The 20,425-nt window shown below is 45.8% G+C and overlaps 1 long non-coding RNA gene across 1 annotated transcript; it reads right to left on the bottom strand.

Moving 5' to 3' along the window:
- Positions 1-3,701: 3,701 nt before the first annotated feature.
- On the bottom strand, positions 3,702-19,373 carry LOC309344423. Its single transcript, XR_014157713.1, has 3 exons — positions 19,090-19,373; positions 4,596-4,772; positions 3,702-4,121 (listed from the first exon to the last, which is right to left on the bottom strand). It is a non-coding gene; the product is annotated as an uncharacterized lncRNA (long non-coding RNA).
- Positions 19,374-20,425: the final 1,052 nt, after the last annotated feature.

Below are 20,425 nucleotides of genomic sequence, written 5' to 3'. Positions count from 1 at the left end.
CCCCCTTGGGTCAATAATGGGGAGGGAGGGAGAGAGGAACCAGTGTTAGAAACTGAGATATGAAAGCCAGGAGCTAAATGGCACCTTAAACTGAGGCTATGGGCGCAATAATGGGATGTCCAGGCGTGCTTTTTTATAACAAGAATACAAAGCTGAAAACGAATGAGCAGCAGCTAAAACATTGTGTTCATTTTTCACATGGTCTAGTCTTCCTCTGTCCACCCCCCTAATATTCTTAAGAGCATCTCTTCTCCAGTCTTCAGAGGGAAGCTGGAAGTGGAGAGGCAGAAAAAGGTCCTCCTTTCCTTCCACTCTGCAATGTTAATCTGAAATCTTAGGCGCAGTACTGCGCCCAGAGATCAGAAACGGCTCGCGCTAATGAAATTCCCTGTGGCAAAATGCGCCTAGAATAGTTGGAGTTTCAAACACTGAGAGGGACCCTACTGCACTAGCAGAAGTCATTGCATTGGCTTCTACTAGTGGCGTTAGTTAGTTGAATCCTGCCTGTTCACCAGAGAGGTGCATAACAGCTCAGTTTGTATTAGAATTCACAAAGATCAAACTATTCAAACATCCTTAACTAGAAATATTTGTTTCGGTTTATTTATAATATTCCTTCCTCACCATTCTGAAACTTACAAGCCACTCAATATGGCTTAAAATCCCATTCACAATTAATCAATAAGATACAAGAAAAGGGGGGAACGGCAGGCAAAATGGATAAAAATGTTATTGAACAAATCCTTATTTAGGTTAACTAAACATTCTCACTAACCATCAGAAAAAGAGGGGCATTTGAATCTCAACAGGCAAGGTGTCCCATAATCCAGGTACAACTATGGAAACGACCCCTGCTCTGGATCCATTAAGTGAGAATGAGCAGTGGAAAAGAATGGTGGGACTTGTAGTCCGGAAACATCAGGACTGCCCTTGGTTTGGAGACGGGAGCAGTTTTGTAAGGGCAAAACTTAAGATGGCAGGATGGGAACAGAGGAGAGGGAGTTCCTTCACAACTAAGAGGGCTAGCTTGTAATCAGAGGAAATTATTGTATCAGGGAAATGAATTCCTTTTAGTTCTTTCCACCCCCAAATCATATTTTTATGGGCCTACGGTAAAGGTAAAGGGACCCTGACCATTAGGTCCAGTTGTGACTGACTCTGGGGTTGCGGCGCTCATCTCACTTTATTGGCTGAGGGAGCCAGCATACAGCTTCCGGGTCATGTGGCCAGCATGACTAAGCCACTTCTGGCGAACCAGAGCAGCGCACGGAAATGCCGTTTACCTTCCCGCCGGAGCGGTACCTATTGATCTACGTGCACCTTGACATGCTTTTGAACTGCTAAGTTGGCAGGAGCAGGGACCGAGCAACAGGTCACCCCATCATTGGGATTTGAACCGCCGACCTTCTGATCAGCAAGTTCTAGGCTCTGTGGTTTAACCCACAGCGCCACCTGCGTCCCTTCCTTTATGGGCCTATTTGCATGCAATTTAGCAGACACTCTGGAGGGGTTAGTTTGCCTAAAATTCCATCCACTTCTGTCAAAAGGAAACAAGCTACAGCTGTGTGTTGTTTTATTTGCCAATAGTGAATGGGAGGTGGGGGAAAGTGGACTTGAAGAGAGCTATCAGGTTTCCTCTTGATCTTATCTCCTGTAGGAGAAGCATACATGTCTCTTTCAGGCATTCCTCATTGGATTTGGTTTCCTATTCTTTCTCTTCAGATTCCCAGACTTCAGAAATGAAGATGCTATTGTGCAGCTCCCATGCATTTCAATGGAGCTGTGCAGAAGATCATCCCGGTGGGGATCATGTCCTGAGCTAACCCATTTAACAACATGCAAGGGTAAAAGCTCTTCTCCCGTGTTGCCCAGGGGACCCCCTGATTGCTATCAAGACTCATGGAACAGGCTCAAGAGTATGTTTCTCGTCATGAGAAGCACAAACATTTTGAAAGCCTTTTTCTTTGCAATGCCGAAAAGCCTTCAAACAATGTTAACGTGGCACGATAATCATACTGACAATGGTTTGTAATAGTTTGCCAAAGTTTTCGTGTAACATAAACTAGGAATCCATATTGCTCATGTAACTCTGTGCCAGGATTCTTTTGTCTTTCAAGTGTCAACTCGCATTCTGAACAAAATCACATTGCAGTAAACTTGTGTTAATTGATACATTATGGACTTGGAGGTTTTTCTCCTTAAAAAACACACCAAAAAAACCTTCATTAGCTTCGCTGAGGAAGCCATGCCTCTCCTCTACCTATAAAAAGAATGCAAAAAGACATGTTCTCAACGAATAGGGCATTTTTTAAATTGCTGGTTTACGCTTAACTGTCAAAAGGAAAATTGCAAATGCCCCAAGATCTTCATCCAGGTGTTTGTTGCAAGTCTCATAACAAAATTTTCTAGGGTGGGGGGCAAGGAAATGGGAAGCTGGCACCCAGCCAATACACACACCTGCATAACATTCTCATCCACTGAAATTTCCAAAGGGGCCGGGGGGCCATTGAGAGAGGCTATGGGGAAGCAAGTTCCTTGTATTAAAGACTACATAATTAGGATTCAGGAAACCAAAATGGTGCCTAACTGTATCCAAACTGAGACAAAAACCTGCTTCTTGACCTCAGGAGCTCTCATGCAAAAAATGGCCATGCAATGTCAAAATGTGTCCGAATTCTTAGAGAACAGACAAAGAATTCTACCAGTTTCCAAAATAGAAAAAGGACAGCTCCTGCCCTCAAGTTTACCATCTGAAAGTCAAGGTGCAAAAGGAAAGGGGGGTGGGAGGGAGGAGGAAAAAGGGGAAGTTGGAATTATTGTGACTAGCAGCTGGAATGAAAGGATTCAAGGAGTTCAAAGTTACAGATCTCTTAGATGAGCCGATGAAGAGATAAGAGAAGGAGGAGGAGGAGAAGAAGAGTTTGGATTTAATATCCCGCTTTATCACTACCCGAAGGAGTCTCAAAGTGGCTAACATTCTCCTTTCCCTTCCTCCCCCACAACAAACACTCTGTGATGTGAGTGAGGCTGAGAGGCTTCAGAGAAGTGTGACTGGCCCAAGGTCACCCAGCAGCTGCATGTGGAGGAGCAGAGACACGAACCCAGTTCCCCAGATTACGAGTCTTCCGCTCTTAACCACTACACCACACTGGCAGTCCCATCACTCCTTGGTGGAATGACTGCTGGTAGACAACAGTAAAAGAGAAAACACTTTCCAAATATTTAGAGTTCAATAATGTTATAGCACACAGATGCAAAAAAAGGGTAAGTAATGCATCAATGGGAGCACATAATGCTTCTCGTCTCACATTTTCTCAGACCTATTCCAATTAAGAATACTGTACGTGTGTAATCCTGCAAAGATTTCTCAATTGCCCCATATTTAAAATGGAAACAAGGGGTTTAGTTTTAATGGAAGACACTGGGCTATTTCCACTTGGTCCTCCCATTTGAGTTGATAGTGGGGAGGCCACCTGGGTGGGTCTGCTGGGGTTAACAGCTGAAATCTGCTTTGTTCCAGGAAGAAGCTCTTAACCCTAAGGGGCCCTACCACCCATGTTGCTTCAGCACGATGGTGTCAGAAGTGGTGAGAGCATAAGAAGACATCTGCCTGGCACGTGCTTCCATGGGCTCCTCCAAGGAACACCAATTCTTCCACACATTTCTGGAGCACTCAAGGGTTTTCCTCACTCCCTTGTATCTGGTTTATAATGGTACAATTGGATGAATGACATCAGAACCCATATCAGCAGAGGCCCTCATAGAAAGAAAGTTAAGACACTTCTAAGGGATTTCCCCCACCTTTCGATGTTTTTAGCCAATGAGTGAAATCAGAGCTGTGATTGATGCATGATTTCTTTGGACACCAGCCTATAGGAATCCCTGGAGCTCCAAAGAGCTTTCTACTTCCCTTTAGTGCTCTATTCTTCTATCTTCTCATTCTTTTCAGTCCTTGGGATCTCTGCAGTTTGTCCTTCATTGTGGGCCGATTCAACTATGCATTCTCAACATCTGATGACCTCTGCACCATGGTCACTTGTTTGCATAGATGAGTCATCACAGATCAACTTATCTTCATCCCATTGTGCAGTTTGTTGGGTGGAATCAGTGTACACATCCAGCTGTGGGAAGAGGGGGGGGAACCTGATGAGAGAAACCAGATGAACTGAACCAGCTTCATCCCTAAGTAAAAAGTCATGATGGGCTGCCTATGGCTTCCCTTTGAGAACCCTCACATACATACTTGGAGCTAACTTTTGGAAGCTGAGACCCTAGGTTCATTCCCTTGGAGGTCCCAACCATCTAATGCCAGCCTTGATGGAATAAGTCAGGACAATGCCTTTATATAGATCCCTGGTCACCGGCTGTGGTTTATGGTCATATAAGAGTCCGCTGATTCACAGGAGTTACTACAGGAGCAAAATGCCATTCCGAGAAGTGTAGCTCACCGGTTAGGCTTCTCTCGTGACAGCAAACTACCGCTCTAATTTTCATTTGCTCTGTCCCAGTCTCCTAACAGATTGCATTTCTCCCCGTCTCCTTCCTTCACTCTCTATCGCCCTGTTATTATTCTTTCCCTTTAAAGCGATTAATACCTTTCAAGAAATGGACTTGTGTGCTGATTCAACTTTTCTGAGTGCTAATATATGGAGTCCACAGTACGGAGAAGCTGCCGCATCGTGATGGGACCTGATGTACAGCTGCAGTTATCTCCAGTTCCCGCCGTTTGTGGGGCCTCATACTTATCACGCCGCGCTTGGTGCAAGGAGATGCTGCGAGGTGAATGAAATCAATTGTTCAAGGAGTTAAAGGACCTGCAATTTCAGATTAATCCTTCCTGTTAACAATGCTTGTGATGCTAGAAAGTCAACACACAAGGCCTGCTGCCCAGGGGAGGCAGGAATGCATATTCTCTGACATTTCTCTGATGAAAATACCCAGTGCTATCTTTTTCCTAGGAAAAGAGGTGCTGGAACTTGCCATGAACACCTCCCTTATTCTCTTAGAATGGCAAAATTGCCAACCTGAGAGGTGCCGGAACTGAGTTCCAGTGAGTTCCGCCAGAAGCAAAGCCCCGAATGCATCCAATTCCATACCCTCCAACATTTCTCTGATGAAAATAAGGTTGTCCTACCATACCCTTCAATATTTCTCCAATGAAAAGAGGGACATGCTAAGGAAAAGAGGGACCTTTCGGGATCAAATCTGAAACCGGGACAGTTTCAGTGAATCTGGGACTGTCCCTGGGAAATAGGGGTGCATGGAGAGTCTGGAAATGGAGTAACTGGTGGGATATATGTGTTTGTTTGTTTGTTTGTGTGTGTTGAGTGGGGAAGGTTGTTGTCAGTAGCAGGTAAAGTATTCAACAAACCGAATGTTTTCAGACAGAGGCCCATCAGAGGATATCTCAATAAAACCATAAATGTAAGGATTTATAGTGGACAGGAGCAGAGAGAGCTGTGCTCTTGGTGGTGGTGCTCCTGCTAGGGCAGCGATGGGGTGAGGCAGGGAGGTGGTGGCTTTTGGAACCAGCGATGGGGTGAAGCAGGGAGGTGGTGGCTTTCGGCACACTGCCAGAGCTAATCTGGCACTTCTGCCACTGTGCCTGATCTGCCCCAACCTTGCCACTGACCTGCCTCACCATCCCAGTATTAGGCAGAGATGCTGCTGCCAGGACGCCAGCAGGTCTGCAGTGAAACCCCTTTCCAGCTGGTCACTACTGAGAATAGATTACAGTATATAATGAGATTTAAAATTTTTCCCAAGAAACCCAAAGCTTTTCTTTTAGGAATTCTAGACAATGATGCACCAAAAGAGTTGGTTAACTTGTTCATGTATATAACGACAGCAGCAAGAATACTGTATGCCCAAAGATGGAGAGAAGAGGAGGTTCCAACAAAGGAAGAATGGCTTTCAAAAACAATGGAGTATGCGGAACTGGCAAGATTAACAGCAAAGATTAGAGACTGAAATGATGGGGGGGGGGGAATCCTTGAGGATTGGGGACTTTTTATTGAGTATTTAAAGAACTATTGTAGTGAGATGAAAAGGCAAGCAGGATTTGAAATACGAGAAACACCATTAATTATTAAGATAAAAAGGTTAAAAAGGGTGTATTGAATATTAAGTGTGAAATATGTGGGACGCGGGTGGCGCTGTGGGTTAAACCACAGAGCGTAGCACTTGCCGATCAGAAGGTCGGCAGTTCGAATCCCCGTGACGGGGTGAGCTCCCATTGCTCGGTCCCTGCTCCTGCTAACCTAGCAGTTCGAAAGCACATCAAAGTGCAAGTAGATAAATAGGTACCGCTCCGGCGGAAAGGTAAACAGCGTTTCCGTGCGCTGCTCTGGTTCGCCAGAAGCGGCTTAGTCATGCTGGTCACATGACCCAGAAGCTGTACGCCAGCTCCCTCGGCCGGTAAAGCGAAATGAGTGCCGCAACCCCAGAGTCAGCCACGACTGGACCTAATAGTCAGGGGTCCCTTTATCTTTACCTTTATGTGCAGCGTTTAAGGATAAAAATGGAAACTATGGAATGGGGATGGGAAGTCAATGGATAAAGTAATTTCTGTAAAAAATAATAATTGTGAAACATCAATAAATAAGTTTTTTTAAAAAAATAAAAATAAAAATGAATTACAGTCCAGCACAGAGATCACTCTGCCAAGAGGCAAAACTGATGTATCCCACATTTAGGCCTGGTGCAGGTGTGATGCCGGTCTGTCTCTTAAATGGACATTGGAACTGTTTTGCAAACCATGGTGAACGAAGGAAATCCTGATAATCATGAATCATAACTAGGGTCCATGGAGACATATTGCCATATCGAGGACTGGCCAGAGATGTTTTGTTGGCTGGGACATATGGAAAGATTGCCCCTTCATCCATTCCCCACCCCAAAAAAATTCCATGAGGAAAAGATGACTGGCCTGGCCTTTGAATCCCCCTTCAACACTGGTGACAGGATAGCATCCTCTTGTACATCTGTAGGCGACTAGCAGAGGAGCCAGCTTCTCCAGAGGATTGTGGGGTCCATTGGCTACCCTGCTATACCTGGTGAAATCTGGCAACGGCAGGCAGGAATAGGGGGTGGATGTAAAGGGGCAGAGAGCTCACAGTCCCCTCTTAGTGGTTCAAATATTAGCAGCAATGCATTTGGACCAGACCTATTTGTGAGAAAGAAGCAGCTGCACTTATTTTCTTATTGTCCCACATTATGCATTTAAAAGTCTCTCAATAAGATCTTTGTGTAGGTGGAGGAGGAGGGGGGAGCAGGATTTTAGATCATATCTGTCAATGAAATCTACCCAATATGCACCAGCTATCATTCTTTGTCGCCAAATGTACATATGCAATTATCTTTTAGAGATTTTTGTCGTCTATTAACATGACGATTGTCAATTCTATTTTTTTTTTTAGGTTGTGCAAAAATAATGTTTATGTAAAAGGAGAAAATCTCTAATCATACACATAACATTAACCCAGACATTTATGCTGCTATTACAATACATCTGAGATGTGTTAAATTTCCATTTTTGTATATACTTGGGGAAGTGCTTTTGCACTCACACTCCTCACAGATCCACAAATACAATAATCTGGGATAAATACAATCTGAACTCTCTTTCTGTTGTTGTGAGGAAATGTTTAATAGTGCTCAATATGCCTATAGCTGTTTCTAAGGAAGTTTATAAAGAAGGAAAGTGGTGTAGCATCTTTTGTTTTCTTTCTTCTCCTAACATGGGCTCAACCTCTTGGGTTGATAAGTTTTTTGTACATTTTTTTTGGGGGGGGGATTTAATACATATACATAAATGTGAGGGTTGACCTTTTCTTTTCTGAATGAGGCTCTTTCTGCTGAGGTCCAGAATTACTTCATGGCGTCTGGGCGTCTGTCGGGTATATTGCTTCTATAATATGGTCGCAAAGAACAGTCTCAGGCTCCACTTGTTTCCCATTTTCCTCAGACTCCTCCATCTTTGTGACAGAAGCAGCTTGACTGAAACTTCGTGAAAAGTACCGTTTGGAAATATACACATAAACAAGGTGCAAACTGACAAGAAAGAGACAACAACTTCTCAAACCCTTCAAGTGTCCCTATTTTCCAGGGACAGTCCTGGATTTACAGAAGCCATCCCAGTTCCTGATTTCTTCTCAAAATGACCTGCTTTTCCTCAGGACATCCTTATTTTCATCAGAGAAATGTTTGTGGCTATGGAGTTATGTGACCCCCCAGAGCCAAGGAGATTTTTAATGTTTAATGTTTTATTATGGTTTTTATATATGTTGGAAGCCTCCCAGAGTGGCTTGGGCAACCCAGTCAGATGCATGGGGTACAAATAATAAAATAGTTTATTTATATATACATATATACATACATACATCGGAAAGGCAGGTGGTGGAGGGGCTCTCAGAAGCTAGGAGAGAATTAGCAGCGGGGGAAGGTACCAGCAGGGGGAGTGCGGGAGATCAGAGAGAGAGTGAGGCGCAGGAATTGCTCAGGGAATCTTCCAGCGAAAACAGTGGAGAAGTCGCAGGACCTCCTATAGGTACACCCACTCCGCGCCGCAAACTGTCGCGCCGAGAATCCAGACGACGCGTTTCCGTTAAGGAGCTTCTATGCTGGAGTCGTTTCCGTAAACGCCCACTGTCGGATTCTGCCAGCGATTAAGGGAGTCATGCTTAAGGGGCTCCGCTGTACACAGAGTCTTGAGAAACATGCCCAAGATCTGAGGGACTGAACTTTTACGCACAAGTAGCTCATAATCCCATCACAGCAATCCGACAGTCTCCGTAAGCGCTTGTGCAAAAGGCATCATGAGCAACCCAACCGGAGCTGGAGACGCAGGAGGAGCTGGAGCGGGTCCAAGCCTGGAAGAAAGGTACAGGGTGCTGGAACTCCAGCTAGTGCTGCAAACAGTGAGGCTCGAAGAGAGGCGGGCTCAGGATGCAGACAAGGGCAAAACCACCCCACTTGCCAGGAAGGTGCCAGGGTTGGTGCAAAAGTTTGGGGGTGATCCCAGAAATTATCAAGCCTTTAGGACTGAGATGCAATACACCCTCAATCTGCAGTTTGATGACTTCCCAGATGAGGAATCGAGAGTGGCGTATGTCATTGGGCATCTCGAAGGTGGGGCGAAAGACTGGGTGAGGCCCCTGATGGCAGGGAACAGTGACGCTCTAAAGGACACGAGGAAATTTTTTCGCGCCATGGACCTGATGTTTTCCAGTGAGATTGAGCAGGGGGTGGTGCGCAGACAATTGATGGCGTGTAAACAGGGGAACCGCTCCGTCCGAGAGTACTGGACTGAGTTTACCATGTTGATCCATAAACTGGGGTGGGACCTGTCTGCAGACCCAATTCAAATGCTTTTCGAAGAAGGGTTATCCTCGGCGGTGAAGGATGAACTTTCCCGCGCGCCCAGGGCGGAGTCTATGGACCAATTGACTAAATCAGCGCTTGCCGTCGGAGCGCGCCAAGAGGCAAGAGCCTTGGAAAAGCGGGAAGGGAAAGGGGAACGTTGGAGTGAGTTCCGCATTCCAGAGATACCAGGGCAGCAGTTACCGCCAGTAGAACCGATGGAGATTGGAACAGCGCGCGCGCGGAGTTTCAAACGCCAACGAAGGGCGGAAGAAAGAGGGAAAGAGCGCCAAGAAGTGTTTCCTCTGCCAACAGCCAGGTCACTTTGCCAGAGTCTGCCCTCAGAGGAAGGGATGGCAAGGAATGGCGGGAGCTGTTGGGGGGGAGGAGGAGAGGGTTAAGGAGCAGGTAAAAGCCAACGCCTGGTTGCCAGCATCGGGGCACAGCAGCCAGGCCAAAGAGCAGTGAATGTGCCCAAGCCTGAACCCCCAAGACCAGCGCTTGTCGTGGAGGTGGTGCTAGAGCTACCAAACGGACATCCGCTAAAGATAAGGGCGCTATTGGACTCAGGCAGCTCCTGCAATTTTATGAGTAAGGAGTTTGCACCGGAACACCAGATACAGACTGTTCCTTTAAGTAACCCTCTGCAGGTGACAACGATTGATGGGAGGGAGCTGTTGGGGGGAGAAGTTAACCTCCAGACTGTTCCCATGATAATGAGGGTGGCAAGACACACGGAGGTCATAGCGTTTAATGTGGCTACCCTGGGAGGAGCGCCCATCATATTGGGAATGAGCTGGCTAGCGCTGCATGACCCGCTAGTGGGATGGCACCAGAGAGTAGTCTCATTTGGGTCAGCGTATTGCCTGGCGCACTGCAAGGGAGGGGAAGCACAGGCAGAAGCCCAGGCCACGCTAGCAGGGATGGAAGTAACAGATAAAGGGGAGGTACCATGACAATATGCCGACTTGGTTAATGTCTTCAGCGAAAGAGAAGCAGACAAACTGCCCCCGCACAGACCCTTTGACTGTCAAATTAACTTACTCCCAGAGCACAACTGCCAGTGGGCAAGCTGTATGCTATGTCAGACAGGGAGATGCAGGAGTTAAGGGAGTTCATTGACAAAAACCTCAAGCGAGGTTTCATCAGAGAGTCACGAGCGGTGGAGGGCAGCCCAGTGTTCTTTGTGGACAAAAAAAACACGGATAAACCCAGATTGGTCATGGACTTCCGAGCCCTAAATGCAGTGTCAGAAACCGTGACTTTTCCCATGCCCAGAATCGATGACATTTTGACCCGGGTGAGGAAAGGGAAAATTTTTACCAAGCTGGACCTAAGGGGGCGTATAACCTGATACGTATGAGAAAGGGAGACGAGTGGAAAACCACGATGTTCACCCCCTTGGGGGCCTTTGAGTACCTCGTTATGCCCTTCGGTCTACAGGCGGGCTCAGCCTGTTTTCAATCATTCATGAATCACGTCCTGGGACCCTTGCTTTACAAGAACTGTGTAGCGTTCTTAGATGACGTCTTGGTGTACTCAGAGAATGAGGAGCAGCATGTGCGGGACGTAAGAGAGGTACTGAGCAGACTGCAAGCAAACCAGCTGTGGGTGAAACTGGAGAAGTGTCAGTTTCATACCAGAGAGGTGGAATTCCTGGGGTACCGGTTGTCAGACAAGGGACTGGCCATGGATCCCAGCAAGGTTCAAGCGGTACTGGAATGGAAGACACCGAAAACTAAGAAGGACGTGCAAAGGTTCCTGGGCTTCGGAAACTTCTATCGGAAGTTCATCAAGAACTTTGCCCACTTAACGGCTCCCATCACTGATTGTCTCAGCAGCAAGAAGAAATTTGTTTGGACGGAAGAGGCGCAGCGAGCGTTCGAAAGTTTAAAGAAGGCGTTTGCGTCGGAAGAACAACTTTTGCACGTGGATCTATGGCAACCAATGAGAGTGGAGACTGACGCATCAGACCGAGCAGTGGGGGCGGTGCTTCTACAGCCGGGAAAAGATACGTCGGAATGGAGACCGTGTGCCTTCTTCTCGCGGAAGCTGAACAAATCTGAGAGAAACTACACCGTGTACGACCGAGAACTACTCGCCATTCATGAAGCGTTCCGGAGATGGCAACATTTGCTGATCGGAGCGCAGCACAAGGTCCAAGTGCGCACCGACCACAAAAATCTAGAATACTGGAGAACTGCCCGAGTACTGAACCAGAGACAAGTGAGATGGGCCCAGGAGTTTTCCAAATTCCATTTTGAAATTTGCTACGTGCCGGGGAAGGAGAATGTCAGAGCGGACGCTCTCTCTCGAAAACCAGAGTATTTGGAGGGAGAGGGAGCGCCAGAGGAGAGACATATCTTTTTTATTTTTTTTAATAATATTTATTAGAAATTTCCAATTACAACAAAATAAAAAGAACAAAACATCCCAATTTAAAATCTTATTTTCAATAACATCTTTCCAGGACTTCCCCTCCCTCCCCCCTCTTGTATTCCAATTCTTACAAATAAATTCAGCAAGTTCTTATCCCAGATTTTGAACTTATTATCATTAGCCCAATTTTAAAAATATTTTCCCATCCCCTAAAATCGACCTGTTCCCTTCCGCGCGTTCCCTCCTTTAATATACAATACAGATTAAAATAATCAAATATAATTAATTAAAATAAAATTATAAAATATAATTAAGATAATCAAATATAATTTTACGCCCTTTGGATTCCAAATTTCCCTCCCCCCTTTCCCGGTTGCGTTCCCAATGTTCTTCAACGTCTGATGTCTTCCTGGAGCTCCCACCTCTATCTAGGCCATAGTCCTTTACCAGTCATCTTTAATTTCGAATGTCCAATCTTGGAAGGAGTCTATCTCAAAAAGGCCCATTTCTTCCATCCAGATTTTTATATTTAGGAGTAAAAGCTCCAATTTTATTTCTTTAGACCTTTCAAATCTGGATGTCCCAAATGCTCCCACTTCCAACTTTGTCCAATTCTTGTTGTTCTTGTTGTTCTTATTGATCTCTCTCCTCCTTTTTTTTTTCTTTCCTGCTCTCCTGCACAAATGTTCTAATTCCAAAAGCTTCTAATTCCTCTGCAGAGGCTCTGTTATTCAGGAACAAAACATTATGCCAAGTCCCTTCCATTCTTCAATAGATAAATCTATTGTCTCCTTTAGTGTGTAGACCTCTGTAGACAAAATAGTGTTCCATTTCTGCAGTTTCCCAGGAGATAAAAAATTCTATTCAAGTTCCAAGCCAACAATACTTGTAATATCCCTCAGGTCCTCTAGGTGAATTGCAATAACTCAATTCCCTCCCAGATCACGCCCACCAGTCAAAATAACTTGTTATTCCTTGTTTTAAACAATTTATATCCAATTTATAACAAATGTAACCGGCAAAGTCCTCGTAACAAAGTTCTCTTTTTTGTTCTTCCGCTTTGACAGCTCTTTGACAGCTGTCAAAACCTCTCTTTCTCTTCTCCCGGTGCTCTCACAAATCGCTCCCAGGATTCCGGGGGGGGGGGGGTTGCTTTTTAATTCAATTCCACTTTTCTCCTCCAGCTCAGTCTTATAATTTTCCATCGCGAAGTTAGTAACTTTGTCAAAATAGGGTTACGCTCGATCTTAGTTGTCAAATCCTTTACTTTAACTCCTCTACGACAGGGGGGGGGGGCTGACTTCCTTTTTGCGCCTCCCCCGCTCGCTCCGAATTTTTTTAAAAAATTTATCCCCCTTTTTAGTCCAGGTTCCAATTACTCACGGGTTATTCTTTTAAGTCCAAATTTTCAATAGAAGAAGTCAGCGCTCTCCGTCAAATGGCATGCGGCTTCGCTCGGCAGGGGAAGCAGAGGACTCAAAGCACCACCCCCCCGTCACCCATTCCGCAGCCTTTAAAAAGGCTCCTTCGCGGGTCGGGGGTGGCGCAAAAGGTGCCAGCCGAGTCACCATGTCCATGGGTTTCAGCGCCCATGGTTTTTGAGGGTCCCCGCGTCGCCGGCGCGGTAGGACCCAGCCCCTGCCGAGCAGGCTCCCTCCAGAGCTCGGAGGGAGTCCGCCATTCGGCGATGGCGCCAACCCGGAAGTCCCCAGAGGAGAGACATATCATTCCCGAGGACCACTGGGTGTGTGGGGCGGTATTGGTGGGGCAAAGAGAACTGGTAGAGAGAACCGAGAACGATGATTACACCCAAGATAAACTCAGAGGACTCCGGGGAGGTGGAGAGAACACAGGGGGTTTTGAGGAAAGGAACGGAACGTTGTATTACAAGGGGGCACTGTACATACCGGAAGGGGAATTGAGGGGCAGGGTACTCAAACAATTGCACGACAGCCCCACAGCGGGGCACTTCGGGCAACACAAAACCATGTGGTTGGTTACCAGGGAGTTTTGGTGGCCCAAGGTGAGGGAAGACGTACGGGAATATGTAAGGGGGTGCGACCGATGCCAACGAACAAAAGGAGAGAGGCTGGCACCAGCAGGGTTATTGGAACCCTTACCCACACCAGAAAGGCCATGGGAGGCAGTAGCCATAGATTTTATGACGGATCTGCCAAAATCCAAAGGGAAGACAGCTGTCATGGTGGTGGTAGACCTATTAACTAAGATGTGCCATTTTATAGCCTGTTCACACGCGGTCACAGCGGAAGAAACCGCCAAGTTGTTTGTAAAGCATATTTTTAGGTTGCATGGCGCCCCCTTGAGGGTGGTCTCAGACCGGGGGAAACAATTTACTTCCAGGTTCTGGAGGAAGCTCATGAGCTTACTGCACGTAGAAGTCAATTTTTCGACTGCCCGACACCCAGAAACAAATGGGCAGGCGGAAAGGGCAAACGGTATTTTACAACAATACCTGAGGTGTTATGTAAATGACAGAAAAAATGATTGGGTAGATAAGTTGGCCCTGGCAGAATTTGCCTACAACAACACGGAGAATGTGTCCACAGGGATGAGTCCCTTCCTGGCTAATTATGGGTGTCATCCCAGGGCATTCCCAGGAGAAGGAGGGGAAAGATGGAGTGTCCCAGCAGCGGAACACTTTGTGGAAGAGATGGAAGCTATCCACAGGCAACTCCAACTCAACTTAGAGAGGGCCAAGGAAGAATACAAGAAGCAAGCAGACAGAAGCAGAAGGGAAGGTGAAACCATAAGGGTGGGGGACCGGGTGTGGCTGTCCACCCAAGGACTGCCGTTCAAGGGAGGGTGTAAGAAATTGAGACCCAAACGGCTAGGACCCTTTGAGGTCATACAACAGGTCAACCCGGTAGCATTCAAACTCAGGTTGCCCAACCACATGAAACTGCACCCAGTATTTCATAGGTCCTTACTGTCGCCGTACTGAGAAGGGCGGGAGTGGGGGGAACGTGAGAGGGAGGTCATTCAAACACCAGTCATAGAAGAAAGGGAACGCAACATGCAGGTGGCAGAAATCATTGATTCCAGGTGGAAAGGGAATCAGGTGGAGTATTTGGTTGTATGGGAAGGGGAACCGGAATCGGAAAACACATGGGTACCGGCAGAGGAGGTCAATGACGAGGTTCTAATAGAAGTGTTTCATCAACGGTTCCCAAGGAAACCTCAGCCCGTAGCACGGTTCGGGAGGGAACACTTCGGCACCACCGATGAAGAAGAAGAGTTCGAAGGGTTCCCAGAATCAGGGCTGGAGGAGGGAATAGACTCCGACGAGGAAGGGGACTCAGGGTGTAGAGATGGGAGTCAGTGGAGAGAAGTGTTTGAATCCTCTAACAATGAGGAGTGTTTTTTCCGGGGTTTTCCATCCTCACCGCCAGTAAAGGAGGGGGCGGGAGGGGGTGAAGGGGGCCCTGGGGGGGAGGTGGATGTCAGGGAACTGCCATCGGAAAGGCAGGTGGTGGAGGGGCTCTCAGAAGCTAGGAGAGAATTAGCAGCGGGGGAAGGTACCAGCAGGGGGAGTGCGGGAGATCAGAGAGAGAGTGAGGCGCAGGAATTGCTCAGGGAATCTTCCAGCGAAAACAGTGGAGAAGTCGCAGGACCTCCTATAGGTACACCCACTCCGCGCCGGAAACTGTCGCGCCGAGAATCCAGACGACGAGTTTCCGTTAAGGAGCTTCTATGCTGGAGTCGTTTCCGTAAACGCCCACTGTCGGATTCTGCCAGCGATTAAGGGAGTCATGCTTAAGGGGCTCCGCTGTACACAGAGTCTTGAGAAATATGCCCAAGATCTGAGGGACTGAACTTTTACGCACAAGTAGCTCATAATCCCATCACAATATATGACATCCTTATTTTCATTGGAGAAATGTTAGAGGGTATGAGAACATAATAAGAGCCTGCTGGATCAGACCCATGAGAACAATCCCGTTCTCACAGTGACCAGATGCCTGTGGGAAACTGTTGATCAGGACTTGAGCACAAGAGCACTGGGCCCTCCTGTTGTTTCCTGCAACTGGCATTCAGAAGGTAACCTCTGACTGTCGGCTGCTGAGATAAATTTGCTCCTCCATGATAATATGACAGCAACAATCACAGATAACAATGACTCTCAAAGTGAACCATTCACAGTGGGAACAGGTGTTAAACAGAGTTGTGTTATCGCCCCAACTCTATTTATTATTTTCGTTGCCATGATCCTACACATTGTTGAAGGAAAACTCCCCACCGGGGTAGAAATCATATATCAAACAGGTTGAAAGCTCTTTAACTTGAGTAGACTGAAAGCAAAGAATAAGGTTACCATAACTTCCATCATAGAGCTTCAGTATGCTGATGACAACATAGTGTATGCACACTCAGATGATGATCTCCAAACCATCCTGAATATCTTTGCTCAACATCCAAAAAACCAAAGGGCTGCACCAGCAAGCACAAAACAACCCCGCTGCAGTGCCACAAATCCAACTCAATAGTATATAGTTGGAAAGTGTTGAACACTTCTCCTACACTTCTCCTACACTTCTCCTACCTTCTCCTACCTTCTCCTACCTTTCCACAAGGACTGACATTGATGCTGAAATCCAGCATTGCCTGAGCTTGGCAAGTGCAGCTTTCTCCCAGTTGAAGGGCAGAGTGTTTGGGGACCAGGACAATTGCAGGGCACCAAAATGCTTGTTTACAAAGCTATTGTACTAACAACTTTACTGCATGCCTGTGAAACATGGACCACTTATAAACACCATCTCCAGCTCCTTGAAATATTCCATCAATGGTGTCTCTAAAAAGTGTTACATATCACTTGGGAAGACAGGCAAACTATTGCCAGTGTACTGGAAGAAGCAAAGATCACCCATGTTGAAGCAATAATTCTTCAACATCAACTTTGTTGGACTGGTCATGGTGTTCAGATGCCTGATTATCATCTTCTGAAGTAACTACACTATTCCAAACTTAAAAATGGAAAGTGTAATGCTGGTGGTCAACAAAAGAGGTTTAAAGACTCTCTCAAGGTAATTCTAAAAAAAAGTAGTATAAACACCAACAATTGGGAAACTGGCCTGTGAGTGCTCCAGTTGGAGAACAGCCTTTATCAAAGGTGTCATGGACTTTGAAGGCGCTTGAACTCAGGACGAGAGGGAGAAGCGTGCTAAGAGGAAGGTACATTTGGCAAACCCTCACCATGATCAACTCCTGCCCGAAAACCTATGTCCCCACTGTGGAAGGACATGTGCATCCAGAACTGGCCTCCACAGACTCACTATTAAAACCGTGTTCATAGAAGCCAGTCTTAGTTGGCTATGAGTGATCGCCAAAGAAGAAGAAGAGGCCTCTGACTGTGGAGGCAGACCATAGCCATCATGGCTAGTAGTCACTGGTAGCTTTCTACCAGATTGAATTTGTCCAATCTGTGTACTCAGGGGCACCAAGCTGATGATTCTAACCTTTGCTGCTTTACAGGGGTACTTGTTTTCTTATCCTTCTCTCTAAAAAATACACCTTTTCTTTTTCTGCCTGACAATGCTGCTTATAAGCCCAGGTAATAAAACCTTTTGTTTACTGTAATGCGGATGCTTCCTAATTTCAAAATGTATTTATGATTTATTCCTATTTTCTCAGCTGGCATAAAAGCCCTAAGATATACTTGACTCCCATAGGGCACAGCAACTCGCATTTCCCTGCCCCCCCCCCCGCCAGCTGACACTGGGTATATTTGTAATTATTGTTTTTCATAAAATGAAGTCATTTATGCTTTAGAGTTTCATAAACATAACAAGCTGTACAATTTTATGTGTTAAATTATTATGCACAATACATTTCATGTTCAAGAAGTCATAAAGTTAAGTAGAGGTTTGATAAGTATTGCATATATTTCACACTCACCCACACCCACCCCACACTTCTGCTTATTCCTCCCTCCAACAACAGGAAAACACATTTTCCCTACAATATTTTCAAACATTTTAGCCTTTCCATAAATCCCCATCAGCTAGACCGGTAGGGAAGTGGAACGGGAGTAAAGTCTATATGTGGCACAAGTACACAACACAGATCCATACAGCACGGTGTCTGTAGATACGCAACACTGCAAAATTGCATCAGATACGAGATACCATTGTTGTCTCCACTGCCATGAGAGTCTTCAGAATAGCACAGTAGTGAATGGTAGCCGTTCACTTACATAGAAGGAAATTAGTCTTTCTGACTGGTGTATAGTTATTTTGTCAAACATTCGCAAATGGGGGACATTAACATTTCAAAGGAGGCAACATGGATCTGCTTCCATCCCAGTGCCAAAGTGGACAGGTAAATCTATCAATTTTAGTTTCTAATTTTTCCAATCTTATGTTCATATTTTCACATCAGTTTGAAATTATTTTTAATAGTCGAAATGAAAATTGATCAATCTTAGAGCAAATTTCTCTAAATATACACATTTGGGTTTGCAATTTTGCTTAATACGCACATTTTTGCAAAGGATTTTTCCATAATAGAATGTGTTACTACTGTGTGTTATTTTCACTAAATGTATGCATTTTTTTTGCACAATTTATCCTAGTGTTGCATTTTTGTGCTTGGCTAGAGGCTGGCACTACAAAATTTCAAAGCGTAGCTGTGTTTCGATTCATGTATTGTTTCTGAAAGTGAAAATTTGGTAGGTTCGGCTTTGAAAGCAGACAGAATATAACTTATTCCCCACCACTCATTTTTATATTACAGTTTACTAGTTCCATAGTACTCAGTGAGAGCCCAAGAGAATGGAGTCTGTCTACAGGGGTCCAGAACTATCATGGGCACTACAGAATGATCATTTCACAGAAATTAGTGATGCTCAGGACCACCACCCAACAATGGGCAGCCAAACTAAGGCCTCCAAATAAATAAAACACATGACAAAAAGGAAGCGACCCCAAAAATAATAGGTGCCCCTCCCTGCAAACAACAACAAAAGCACTCCAAACCCTTCAAAATTTAAAAAACTAGAGGAGGCAGGGGGTACCAATATTTCCTTGGGTGCCACACTTGGAACCCCAGATCTATATAGTTCTGCCTTGGTGTTGGTCACACCAGAGCGTGACAAAGAGATGGAAGGCTTTGAAACAGGCACTCTTCGGACCGTAAATGATTTCTCACATTGTTGTCTAAGATCAGAAAGACCCAATTGGAACAAATGAGGGAAATTGCCACAAGATGCATCATACTTCCCTCCGGACAGCTCCAGTAAAAGTGTGGGGAACTTGACTCTTTTGAAAGGAGAACGTCGCCACGTTTTGCAGGTATGATGCTGCCATCTCCCAAAAAGAAAAGAGGTGCTCTGACCTTGTGGTGTGCTGACAGTACCCAAAATAGCTGCTGATCCAGGTGGTCCTGGAGGATGAAAGCTGACTTCCAGTCCAAAGGACATGCTGTGTGCCTGGTGCAGAGGCTGGTTAGAGGACGCAATCAATCAGCTTAGCTGGTAATAGTGGATTCCTGCTGAGATAAAAAAAAAAATATGGGGGAATCAGATAAAAGCATATTTTAAAACTGCTGTGTTTGAGACAGCATAGTTAGGCCTCGGATTTTTAAAACCACAGCGGCTGCAAAGGGAGGTGTCCCCCCACTTTTTTTGCTTTGAAAGAGGGCTGCCCTTTTAAGTAGGGGAATGTGGGTGACATTTCTGGCATGGCAGTCTGACCTGAGAAGTTTGCATTGGCACCCTCTGGGTTGTAACTGGACTCTGCATAAACAAAGCACTTCAGTTTCCAAGGCTGCCATACCTTGAAGTTCATAAACATCAACATTCATCACCCTCCCTGCGCACACCCAAATGAAAAGAATCTGTATATGCGGGCATGCTTATAAGTGGGTGTGCGTGTGTGATCACCAGCACAATCTTGAAAAGCAAAAATGAAAAGTGCTCTCCTCCTTGCAAACATGATTAAGCACCACACAGCACATAAATCCAGGTAATGGAAAATGTTCAGCAACAACAAATCTTAATGAACTGGGAATGTTTACTCCAGATCCAGCCAGCCCTCCTAAGAAATGATACCCGCTTTGGAACAAACTTGGCGATGCTTGCAGAGAGCCAGGTGGGGCCCTAGCCAGGATGGTGGCAATGGAATGTCTGGGAGAGGCACTGGACCTACTGAAGAATATTCCTTTCCAAGTCCCTTCTCTGAATGTTGTGGTTTTTAACAAAGAAACCACCACACCCTAGTTCAAAGCAGTTCATATACAAAGGAGCACAGGAAGCTGTCTTCGGCAGAGTTGGCCCATTGGTCTATCTATCTCAGCATGTCGGTCTATCTCAGTATGGTCCACAAAGACTCTTAGAGGCTCTCCAGGATTTTAGGCAGGGTTCTCTCCCTACCTGGGATGCCCAGGATTGAACCTGAGACCTTCTGCAGGCAAAGCAGATGCTCTATCACTGAGCTACAGCCCTTCCACAAGACCTTCCCTTAGGGTTATTTTACCAATGTCTGGCTGTTTGTGAAGACCCTTGCTCCTTCTTGCAATAGCAGAATGCTAATGTTTTTTAATCAAAAAAGCTAAGATCATGGCCTCTGGTCCCATCACCTCCTGGCAAAAAGAAGGGGAAGAAATGGAAGCAGTGAGAGATTTTACTTTCTTGGGCTCCAAGGTTACAATCCATTACCTTCAAACTAGGATA

This window comes from Podarcis erhardii (assembly GCF_964252035.2).
Source record: "Podarcis erhardii genome assembly, chromosome: 6".
NCBI lineage: Eukaryota > Metazoa > Chordata > Lepidosauria > Squamata > Lacertidae > Podarcis > Podarcis erhardii.
Note: the sequence above shows the minus strand (reverse complement) of the source record. Positions and strands in the feature narration are given on the sequence as shown.